Source organism: Camellia sinensis, chromosome 3, assembly GCF_055761805.1.
Source record: "Camellia sinensis isolate YWXY chromosome 3, ASM5576180v1, whole genome shotgun sequence".
NCBI classification, from domain to species: domain Eukaryota; kingdom Viridiplantae; phylum Streptophyta; class Magnoliopsida; order Ericales; family Theaceae; genus Camellia; species Camellia sinensis.
In genome coordinates this window covers 132,039,745-132,051,347 of record NC_138963.1, presented here as the reverse complement: position 1 = coordinate 132,051,347, position 11,603 = coordinate 132,039,745, and positions in this window count along the sequence as shown.

Genomic DNA, 11,603 nt, shown 5'->3' with positions numbered 1-11,603 from the left:
TCAAGTCCAAAAGGATCAATTGGTTAATTTTCATTCTATTTCCTTTCTTCTCTCCAATTTTCTCTTCTAGTTATGAATAAGAATGTTTCTCTCCAGCTCTCTCCGTCCTTCTCCATCCTTCTCTCTTTTGTTCTAGGAATTAATTAGCTTATCCAGCTATTAGTTTCTTTAGCTTAAGTGGCCATGTTTAACTCAAATTAATCATGCCTATCCACGAAGAAAGAGAATTTACTGAGTAATTGTAGTTTAACGATATTAGTTTTACTTAAGCAAATGACTTAATGTCTTCTAAATCACCTAAGTGTATATATCTCGAGTCCAAAATGATGAATTGGAGCGCACTTTAATTTTCATCCTGTTTCCCTTTCTTTTCTCTAACTTTCTCTTCTGGCTCCCAAGAAGAAAGTTTCTCCCCAACTCTCTCCGTCCTTTCTCCAGTCCTCTCCCTCTTCTTCTAGGAACTAATTACCTTAGGCAACCAACAGTTGCATTAGCTTAAGCGGCCAAGTTTAAGACAAACTATTCTTGCTTAGCCTCCAAGAAGGAGAATTTACTGAGTAATCGTAGCTTAACGATATTCGTTTAACTTAAGCAACTCGTTTAATGTTTTCAAAATCACACCTAAGTATTCAATTCTCAAGTCCAAAATGCTGAATTTCAATTCGCTTTAATTTTAAAACTATTTCCTTTTCTTTTCTCTAACTTTCTCTTCCAGCTCTCAAAAAAGAAAGTTTCTCTCTAACTCTCTCCGTCCTCCTCCACCATTCACTCTTTTGTTGTAGGAACTAATTAGGTTAGGCAACTAATAGCTTCATTAGCTTAAGTGGCCAAGTTCAACTAAAACTAACCATGCTCTTCCTCCAAGAAAGAAAATTAACTGAGTAATTGTAGCCTTTTTTTTTTTGGTGGACAAGTAATTGTAGCTTGACGATAGCAGTTTAACTTAAGCAACTCATTTAATGTTTTCTAAATCACCTAAGTGTTCAATTCGCAAGTCCAAAATGCTGAGCTTGAACTCCCTTCAAATTTCATTCTATTTCCCTTTCCGTTCTCTGACTTTCTCTTCTAGACCTCAAGGAGAAAGTGTGTCTCCAACTCTCTCCGCCCGTCTCCAACTTCTCCCTTTTGTTCTTGGAACTAATTGGCTTGGGCAACTTGTCGTTTTTTTAGCTTAAGTGGCCAAATTTAACACAAACTAATCTTGCTTAACCTACAAGAAAGAGATTAGAGATTTTACCGAGTAATTGTAGCTTCACGATATTTGTTTGACGTAAGCACCTGATTTAAGGTTTTCTACATCACCTAAGTGTTAAACTCTCAAGTCCAACATGATGAATTAGAGTTCAATTTAATTTTATTCCCGTTTCCTTTTCTTTTCTCTAACTTTCTCTTCTAGCTCTCAAGAAGAAAGTTTCTCTCTAACTCTCTCCGTCCTTTTCCACCTTTCTCTGTTTTGTTCGAGGAACTAATTAGGTTTGGCAACTTATAGCTTCATTCTCTTAAGTGACCATGTTTAACTCAAACTAATCTTGCTCAGCCTCCAAGGAATAGAATTCACTGAGTAATCGTAGCTTGACGATGTAGTAAAGGAACTAATTTAATGTTTTGTAAATCACCAAAGTGTTCAATTCTCAAGCCCAAAAGCATGAATTTGAATTCGCTTTGATTTTAAACCTATTTCCTTTTCTTTTCTCTAACTTTCTCTTCCAGCTCTCAAGAAGAAAGTTCCTCTCCAACTCGCTCCGTCGTTCCCCACCCTTCTCTCTTTTGTTCTAGGAACTAATTAGGTTAGGCAGCTAACAGCTTCATTAGCTTAAGTGGCCGAGTTTAACTCGAACTGATCTTCCTTGGCCTCCAAGAAAGAGAATCTACAGAGAAATTGGAGCTTAACGATAACAGTTTGACTTAGGTAGGCAACTCATTTGATGTTTTCTAAATCACCCAAGTGTTCAATTATCAAGTCCAAAAGGGTGAATTTGCATTCGCTTTAATTTGCATCCTATTTCCGTTTCTTTTCTCTAACTTTCTCTTCTACATCTCATGGAGAAAGTTTCTCTCTAACTCTCTCTGTCCGTCTCCAACTTCTCTCTTTTGTTCTAAGGCTAATACTTTCACTAGCTTAAGTGGCTAAGTTTAACTCAAACTGATCTCGCCTAGCCTCCAAGAAAGGGATTTTACAGAGTAACTGTAGCTCAACGATATTAGTTGGACTTGAGCGCATCATTTAAGGCCTTCTAAATCGCCCAAGTGTTCGATTCTCAAGTCCAAAAGGATCAATTGGTTAATTTTCATTCTATTTCCTTTCTTCTCTCTAATTTTCTCTTCTAGTTATGAATAAGAATGTTTCTCTCCAACTCTCTCCGTCCTTCTCCATCCTTCTCTCTTTTGTTCTAGGAATTAATTAGCTTATCCAGCTATTAGTTTCTTTAGCTTAAGTGGCCATGTTTAACTCAAATTAATCATGCCTATCCACGAAGAAAGAGAATTTACTGAGTAATTGTAGTTTAACGATATTAGTTTTACTTAAGCAAATGACTTAATGTCTTCTAAATCACCTAAGTGTATATATCTCAAGTCCAAAATGATGAATTGGAGCGCACTTTAATTTTCATCCTGTTTCCCTTTCTTTTCTCTAACTTTCTCTTCTGGCTCCCAAGAAGAAAGTTTCTCCCCAACTCTCTCCGTCCTTTCTCCAGTCCTCTCCCTCTTCTTCTAGGAACTAATTACCTTAGGCAACCAACAGTTGCATTAGCTTAAGCGGCCAAGTTTAAGACAAACTATTCTTGCTTAGCCTCCAAGAAGGAGAATTTACTGAGTAATCGTAGCTTAACGATATTCGTTTAACTTAAGCAACTCGTTTAATGTTCTCAAAATCACACCTAAGTATTCAATTCTGAAGTCCAAAATGCTGAATTTCAATTCGCTTTAATTTTAATACTATTTCCTTTTCTTTTCTCTAACTTTCTCTTCCAGCTCTCAAAAAAGAAAGTTTCTCTCTAACTCTCTCCGTCCTCCTCCACCATTCACTCTTTTGTTGTAGGAACTAATTAGGTTAGGCAACTAATAGCTTCATTAGCTTAAGTGGCCAAGTTCAACTAAAACTAACCATGCTCTTCCTCCAAGAAAGAAAATTAACTGAGTAATTGTAGCCTTTTTTTTTTTGGTGGACAAGTAATTGTAGCTTGACGATAGCAGTTTAACTTAAGCAACTCATTTAATGTTTTCTAAATCACCTAAGTGTTCAATTCGCAAGTCCAAAATGCTGAGCTTGAACTCCCTTCAAATTTCATTCTATTTCCCTTTCCGTTCTCTGACTTTCTCTTCTAGACCTCAAGGAGAAAGTGTGTCTCCAACTCTCTCCGCCCGTCTCCAACTTCTCCCTTTTGTTCTTGGAACTAATTGGCTTGGGCAACTTGTCGTTTTTTTAGCTTAAGTGGCCAAATTTAACACAAACTAATCTTGCTTAACCTACAAGAAAGAGATTAGAGATTTTACCGAGTAATTGTAGCTTCACGATATTTGTTTGACGTAAGCACCTGATTTAAGGTTTTCTACATCACCTAAGTGTTAAACTCTCAAGTCGAACATGATGATTTAGAGTTCAATTTAATTTTATTCCCGTTTCCTTTTCTTTTCTCTAACTTTCTCTTCTAGCTCTCAAGAAGAAAGTTTCTCTCTAACTCTCTCCGTCCTTTTCCACCCTTCTCTGTTTTGTTCGAGGAACTAATTAGGTTTGGCAACTTATAGCTTCATTCTCTTAAGTGACCATGTTTAACTCAAACTAATCTTGCTCAGCCTCCAAGGAATAGAATTCACTGAGTAATCGTAGCTTGACGATGTAGTAAAGGAACTAATTTAATGTTTTGTAAATCACCAAAGTGTTCAATTCTCAAGCCCAAAAGCATGAATTTGAATTCGCTTTGATTTTAAACCTATTTCCTTTTCTTTTCTCTAACTTTCTCTTCCAGCTCTCAAGAAGAAAGTTCCTCTCCAACTCGCTCTGTCGTTCCCCACCCTTCTCTCTTTTGTTCTAGGAACTAATTAGGTTAGGCAGCTAACAGCTTCATTAGCTTAAGTGGCCGAGTTTAACTCGAACTGATCTTCCTTGGCCTCCAAGAAAGAGAATCTACAGAGAAATTGGAGCTTAACGATAACAGTTTGACTTAGGTAGGCAACTCATTTGATGTTTTCTAAATCACCCAAGTGTTCAATTATCAAGTCCAAAAGGGTGAATTTGAATTCGCTTTAATTTGCATCCTATTTCCGTTTCTTTTCTCTAACTTTCTCTTCTACATCTCATGGAGAAAGTTTCTCTCTAACTCTCTCTGTCCGTCTCCAACTTCTCTCTTTTGTTCTAGGGCTAATACTTTCACTAGCTTAAGTGGCTAAGTTTAACTCAAACTGATCTCGCCTAGCCTCCAAGAAAGGGATTTTACAGAGTAATTGTAGCTCAACGACATTAGTTGGACTTGAGCGCATCATTTAAGGCCTTCTAAATCGCCCAAGTGTTCGATTCTCAAGTCCAAAAGGATCAATTGGTTAATTTTCATTCTATTTCCTTTCTTCTCTCTAATTTTCTCTTCTAGTTATGAATAAGAATGTTTCTCTCCAACTCTCTCCGTCCTTCTCCATCCTTCTCTCTTTTGTTCTAGGAATTAATTAGCTTATCCAGCTATTAGTTTCTTTAGCTTAAGTGGCCATGTTTAACTCAAATTAATCATGCCTATCCACGAAGAAAGAGAATTTACTGAGTAATTGTAGTTTAACGATATTAGTTTTACTTAAGCAAATGACTTAATGTCTTCTAAATCACCTAAGTGTATATATCTCAAGTCCAAAATGATGAATTGGAGCGCACTTTAATTTTCATCCTGTTTCCCTTTCTTTTCTCTAACTTTCTCTTCTGGCTCCCAAGAAGAAAGTTTCTCCCCAACTCTCTCCGTCCTTTCTCCAGTCCTCTCCCTCTTCTTCTAGGAACTAATTACCTTAGGCAACCAACAGTTGCATTAGCTTAAGCGGCCAAGTTTAAGACAAACTATTCTTGCTTAGCCTCCAAGAAGGAGAATTTACTGAGTAATCGTAGCTCAACGATATTCGTTTAACTTAAGCAACTCGTTTAATGTTCTCAAAATCACACCTAAGTATTCAATTATGAAGTCCAAAATGCTGAATTTCAATTCGCTTTAATTTTAATACTATTTCCTTTTCTTTTCTCTAACTTTCACTTCTAGCTCTCAAAAAAGAAAGTTTCTCTCTAACTCTCTCCGTCCTCCTCCACCATTCACTCTTTTGTTGTAGGAACTAATTAGGTTAGGCAACTAATAGCTTCATTAGCTTAAGTGGCCAAGTTCAACTAAAACTAACCATGCTCTTCCTCCAAGAAAGAAAATTAACTGAGTAATTGTAGCCTTTTTTTTTTTTGGTGGACAAGTAATTGTAGCTTGACGATAGCAGTTTAACTTAAGCAACTCATTTAATGTTTTCTAAATCACCTAAGTGTTCAATTCGCAAGTCCAAAATGCTGAGCTTGAACTCCCTTCAAATTTCATTCTATTTCCCTTTCCGTTCTCTGACTTTCTCTTCTAGACCTCAAGGAGAAAGTGTGTCTCCAACTCTCTCCGCCCGTCTCCAACTTCTCCCTTTTGTTCTTGGAACTAATTGGCTTGGGCAACTTGTCGTTTTTTTAGCTTAAGTGGCCAAATTTAACACAAACTAATCTTGCTTAACCTACAAGAAAGAGATTAGAGATTTTACCGAGTAATTGTAGCTTCACGATATTTGTTTGACGTAAGCACCTGATTTAAGGTTTTCTACATCACCTAAGTGTTAAACTCTCAAGTCCAACATGATGAATTAGAGTTCAATTTAATTTTATCCCCGTTTCCTTTTCTTTTCTCTAACTTTCTCTTCTAGCTCTCAAGAAGAAAGTTTCTCTCTAACTCTCTCCGTCCTTTTCCACCCTTCTCTGTTTTGTTCGAGGAACTAATTAGGTTTGGCAACTTATAGCTTCATTCTCTTAAGTGACCATGTTTAACTCAAACTAATCTTGCTCAGCCTCCAAGGAATAGAATTCACTGAGTAATCGTAGCTTGACGATGTAGTAAAGGAACTAATTTAATGTTTTGTAAATCACCAAAGTGTTCAATTCTCAAGCCCAAAAGCATGAATTTGAATTCGCTTTGATTTTAAACCTATTTCCTTTTCTTTTCTCTAACTTTCTCTTCCAGCTCTCAAGAAGAAAGTTCCTCTCCAACTCGCTCCGTCGTTCCCCACCCTTCTCTCTTTTGTTCTAGGAACTAATTAGGTTAGGCAGCTAACAACTTCATTAGCTTAAGTGGCCGAGTTTAACTCGAACTGATCTTCCTTGGCCTCCAAGAAAGAGAATCTACAGAGAAATTGGAGCTTAACGATAACAGTTTGACTTAGGTAGGCAACTCATTTGATGTTTTCTAAATCACCCAAGTGTTCAATTATCAAGTCCAAAAGGGTGAATTTGAATTCGCTTTAATTTGCATCCTATTTCCGTTTCTTTTCTCTAACTTTCTCTTCTAGATCTCATGGAGAAAGTTTCTCTCTAACTCTCTCTGTCCGTCTCCAACTTCTCTCTTTTGTTCTAGGGCTAATACTTTCACTAGCTTAAGTGGCTAAGTTTAACTCAAACTGATCTCGCCTAGCCTCCAAGAAAGGGATTTTACAGAGTAATTGTAGCTCAACGACATTAGTTGGACTTGAGCGCATCATTTAAGGCCTTCTAAATCGCCCAAGTGTTCGATTCTCAAGTCCAAAAGGATCAATTGGTTAATTTTCATTCTATTTCCTTTCTTCTCTCTAATTTTCTCTTCTAGTTATGAATAAGAATGTTTCTCTCCAACTCTCTCCGTCCTTCTCCATCCTTCTCTCTTTTGTTCTAGGAATTAATTAGCTTATCCAGCTACTAGTTTCTTTAGCTTAAGTGGCCATGTTTAACTCAAATTAATCATGCCTATCCACGAAGAAAGAGAATTTACTGAGTAATTGTAGTTTAACGATATTAGTTTTACTTAAGCAAATGACTTAATGTCTTCTAAATCACCTAAGTGTATATATCTCAAGTCCAAAATGATGAATTGGAGCGCACTTTAATTTTCATCCTGTTTCCCTTTCTTTTCTCTAACTTTCTCTTCTGGCTCCCAAGAAGAAAGTTTCTCCCCAACTCTCTCCGTCCTTTCTCCAGTCCTCTCCCTCTTCTTCTAGGAACTAATTACCTTAGGCAACCAACAGTTGCATTAGCTTAAGCGGCCAAGTTTAAGACAAACTATTCTTGCTTAGCCTCCAAGAAGGAGAATTTACTGAGTAATCGTAGCTCAACGATATTCGTTTAACTTAAGCAACTCGTTTAATGTTCTCAAAATCACACCTAAGTATTCAATTATGAAGTCCAAAATGCTGAATTTCAATTCGCTTTAATTTTAATACTATTTCCTTTTCTTTTCTCTAACTTTCACTTCTAGCTCTCAAAAAAGAAAGTTTCTCTCTAACTCTCTCCGTCCTCCTCCACCATTCACTCTTTTGTTGTAGGAACTAATTAGGTTAGGCAACTAATAGCTTCATTAGCTTAAGTGGCCAAGTTCAACTAAAACTAACCATGCTCTTCCTCCAAGAAAGAAAATTAACTGAGTAATTGTAGCCTTTTTTTTTTTGGTGGACAAGTAATTGTAGCTTGACGATAGCAGTTTAACTTAAGCAACTCATTTAATGTTTTCTAAATCACCTAAGTGTTCAATTCGCAAGTCCAAAATGCTGAGCTTGAACTCCCTTCAAATTTCATTCTATTTCCCTTTCCGTTCTCTGACTTTCTCTTCTAGACCTCAAGGAGAAAGTTTGTCTCCAACTCTCTCCGCCCGTCTCCAACTTCTCCCTTTTGTTCTTGGAACTAATTGGCTTGGGCAACTTGTCGTTTTTTTAGCTTAAGTGGCCAAATTTAACACAAACTAATCTTGCTTAACCTACAAGAAAGAGATTAGAGATTTTACCGAGTAATTGTAGCTTCACGATATTTGTTTGACGTAAGCACCTGATTTAAGGTTTTCTACATCACCTAAGTGTTAAACTCTCAAGTCCAACATGATGAATTAGAGTTCAATTTAATTTTATTCCCGTTTCCTTTTCTTTTCTCTAACTTTCTCTTCTAGCTCTCAAGAAGAAAGTTTCTCTCTAACTCTCTCCGTCCTTTTCCACCCTTCTCTGTTTTGTTCGAGGAACTAATTAGGTTTGGCAACTTATAGCTTCATTCTCTTAAGTGACCATGTTTAACTCAAACTAATCTTGCTCAGCCTCCAAGGAATAGAATTCACTGAGTAATCGTAGCTTGACGATGTAGTAAAGGAACTAATTTAATGTTTTGTAAATCACCAAAGTGTTCAATTCTCAAGCCCAAAAGCATGAATTTGAATTCGCTTTGATTTTAAACCTATTTCCTTTTCTTTTCTCTAACTTTCTCTTCCAGCTCTCAAGAAGAAAGTTCCTCTCCAACTCGCTCCGTCGTTCCCCACCCTTCTCTCTTTTGTTCTAGGAACTAATTAGGTTAGGCAGCTAACAGCTTCATTAGCTTAAGTGGCCGAGTTTAACTCGAACTGATCTTCCTTGGCCTCCAAGAAAGAGAATCTACAGAGAAATTGGAGCTTAACGATAACAGTTTGACTTAGGTAGGCAACTCATTTGATGTTTTCTAAATCACCCAAGTGTTCAATTATCAAGTCCAAAAGGGTGAATTTGAATTCGCTTTAATTTGCATCCTATTTCCGTTTCTTTTCTCTAACTTTCTCTTCTACATCTCATGGAGAAAGTTTCTCTCTAACTCTCTCTGTCCCTCTCCAACTTCTCTCTTTTGTTCTAGGGCTAATAGTTTCACTAGCTTAAGTGGCTAAGTTTAACTCAAACTGATCTCGCCTAGCCTCCAAGAAAGGGATTTTACAGAGTAATTGTAGCTCAACGACATTAGTTGGACTTGAGCGCATCATTTAAGGCCTTCTAAATCGCCCAAGTGTTCGATTCTCAAGTCCAAAAGGATCAATTGGTTAATTTTCATTCTATTTCCTTTCTTCTCTCTAATTTTCTCTTCTAGTTATGAATAAGAATGTTTCTCTCCAACTCTCTCCGTCCTTCTCCATCCTTCTCTCTTTTGTTCTAGGAATTAATTAGCTTATCCAGCTATTAGTTTCTTTAGCTTAAGTGGCCATGTTTAACTCAAATTAATCATGCCTATCCACGAAGAAAGAGAATTTACTGAGTAATTGTAGTTTAACGATATTAGTTTTACTTAAGCAAATGACTTAATGTCTTCTAAATCACCTAAGTGTATATATCTCAAGTCCAAAATGATGAATTGGAGCGCACTTTAATTTTCATCCTGTTTCCCTTTCTTTTCTCTAACTTTCTCTTCTGGCTCCCAAGAAGAAAGTTTCTCCCCAACTCTCTCCGTCCTTTCTCCAGTCCTCTCCCTCTTCTTCTAGGAACTAATTACCTTAGGCAACCAACAGTTGCATTAGCTTAAGCGGCCAAGTTTAAGACAAACTATTCTTGCTTAGCCTCCAAGAAGGAGAATTTACTGAGTAATCGTAGCTCAACGATATTCGTTTAACTTAAGCAACTCGTTTAATGTTCTCAAAATCACACCTAAGTATTCAATTATGAAGTCCAAAATGCTGAATTTCAATTCGCTTTAATTTTAATACTATTTCCTTTTCTTTTCTCTAACTTTCACTTCTAGCTCTCAAAAAAGAAAGTTTCTCTCTAACTCTCTCCGTCCTCCTCCACCATTCACTCTTTTGTTGTAGGAACTAATTAGGTTAGGCAACTAATAGCTTCATTAGCTTAAGTGGCCAAGTTCAACTAAAACTAACCATGCTCTTCCTCCAAGAAAGAAAATTAACTGAGTAATTGTAGCCTTTTTTTTTTTGGTGGACAAGTAATTGTAGCTTGACGATAGCAGTTTAACTTAAGCAACTCATTTAATGTTTTCTAAATCACCTAAGTGTTCAATTCGCAAGTCCAAAATGCTGAGCTTGAACTCCCTTCAAATTTCATTCTATTTCCCTTTCCGTTCTCTGACTTTCTCTTCTAGACCTCAAGGAGAAAGTGTGTCTCCAACTCTCTCCGCCCGTCTCCAACTTCTCCCTTTTGTTCTTGGAACTAATTGGCTTGGGCAACTTGTCGTTTTTTTAGCTTAAGTGGCCAAATTTAACACAAACTAATCTTGCTTAACCTACAAGAAAGAGATTAGAGATTTTACCGAGTAATTGTAGCTTCACGATATTTGTTTGACGTAAGCACCTGATTTAAGGTTTTCTACATCACCTAAGTGTTAAACTCTCAAGTCCAACATGATGAATTAGAGTTCAATTTAATTTTATCCCCGTTTCCTTTTCTTTTCTCTAACTTTCTCTTCTAGCTCTCAAGAAGAAAGTTTCTCTCTAACTCTCTCCGTCCTTTTCCACCCTTCTCTGTTTTGTTCGAGGAACTAATTAGGTTTGGCAACTTATAGCTTCATTCTCTTAAGTGACCATGTTTAACTCAAACTAATCTTGCTCAGCCTCCAAGGAATAGAATTCACTGAGTAATCGTAGCTTGACGATGTAGTAAAGGAACTAATTTAATGTTTTGTAAATCACCAAAGTGTTCAATTCTCAAGCCCAAAAGCATGAATTTGAATTCGCTTTGATTTTAAACCTATTTCCTTTTCTTTTCTCTAACTTTCTCTTCCAGCTCTCAAGAAGAAAGTTCCTCTCCAACTCGCTCCGTCGTTCCCCACCCTTCTCTCTTTTGTTCTAGGAACTAATTAGGTTAGGCAGCTAACAACTTCATTAGCTTAAGTGGCCGAGTTTAACTCGAACTGATCTTCCTTGGCCTCCAAGAAAGAGAATCTACAGAGAAATTGGAGCTTAACGATAACAGTTTGACTTAGGTAGGCAACTCATTTGATGTTTTCTAAATCACCCAAGTGTTCAATTATCAAGTCCAAAAGGGTGAATTTGAATTCGCTTTAATTTGCATCCTATTTCCGTTTCTTTTCTCTAACTTTCTCTTCTAGATCTCATGGAGAAAGTTTCTCTCTAACTCTCTCTGTCCGTCTCCAACTTCTCTCTTTTGTTCTAGGGCTAATAGTTTCACTAGCTTAAGTGGCTAAGTTTAACTCAAACTGATCTCGCCTAGCCTCCAAGAAAGGGATTTTACAGAGTAATTGTAGCTCAACGACATTAGTTGGACTTGAGCGCATCATTTAAGGCCTTCTAAATCGCCCAAGTGTTCGATTCTCAAGTCCAAAAGGATCAATTGGTTAATTTTCATTCTATTTCCTTTCTTCTCTCTAATTTTCTCTTCTAGTTATGAATAAGAATGTTTCTCTCCAACTCTCTCCGTCCTTCTCCATCCTTCTCTCTTTTGTTCTAGGAATTAATTAGCTTATCCAGCTATTAGTTTCTTTAGCTTAAGTGGCCATGTTTAACTCAAATTAATCATGCCTATCCACGAAGAAAGAGAATTTACTGAGTAATTGTAGTTTAACGATATTAGTTTTACTTAAGCAAATGACTTAATGTCTTCTAAATCACCTAAGTGTATATATC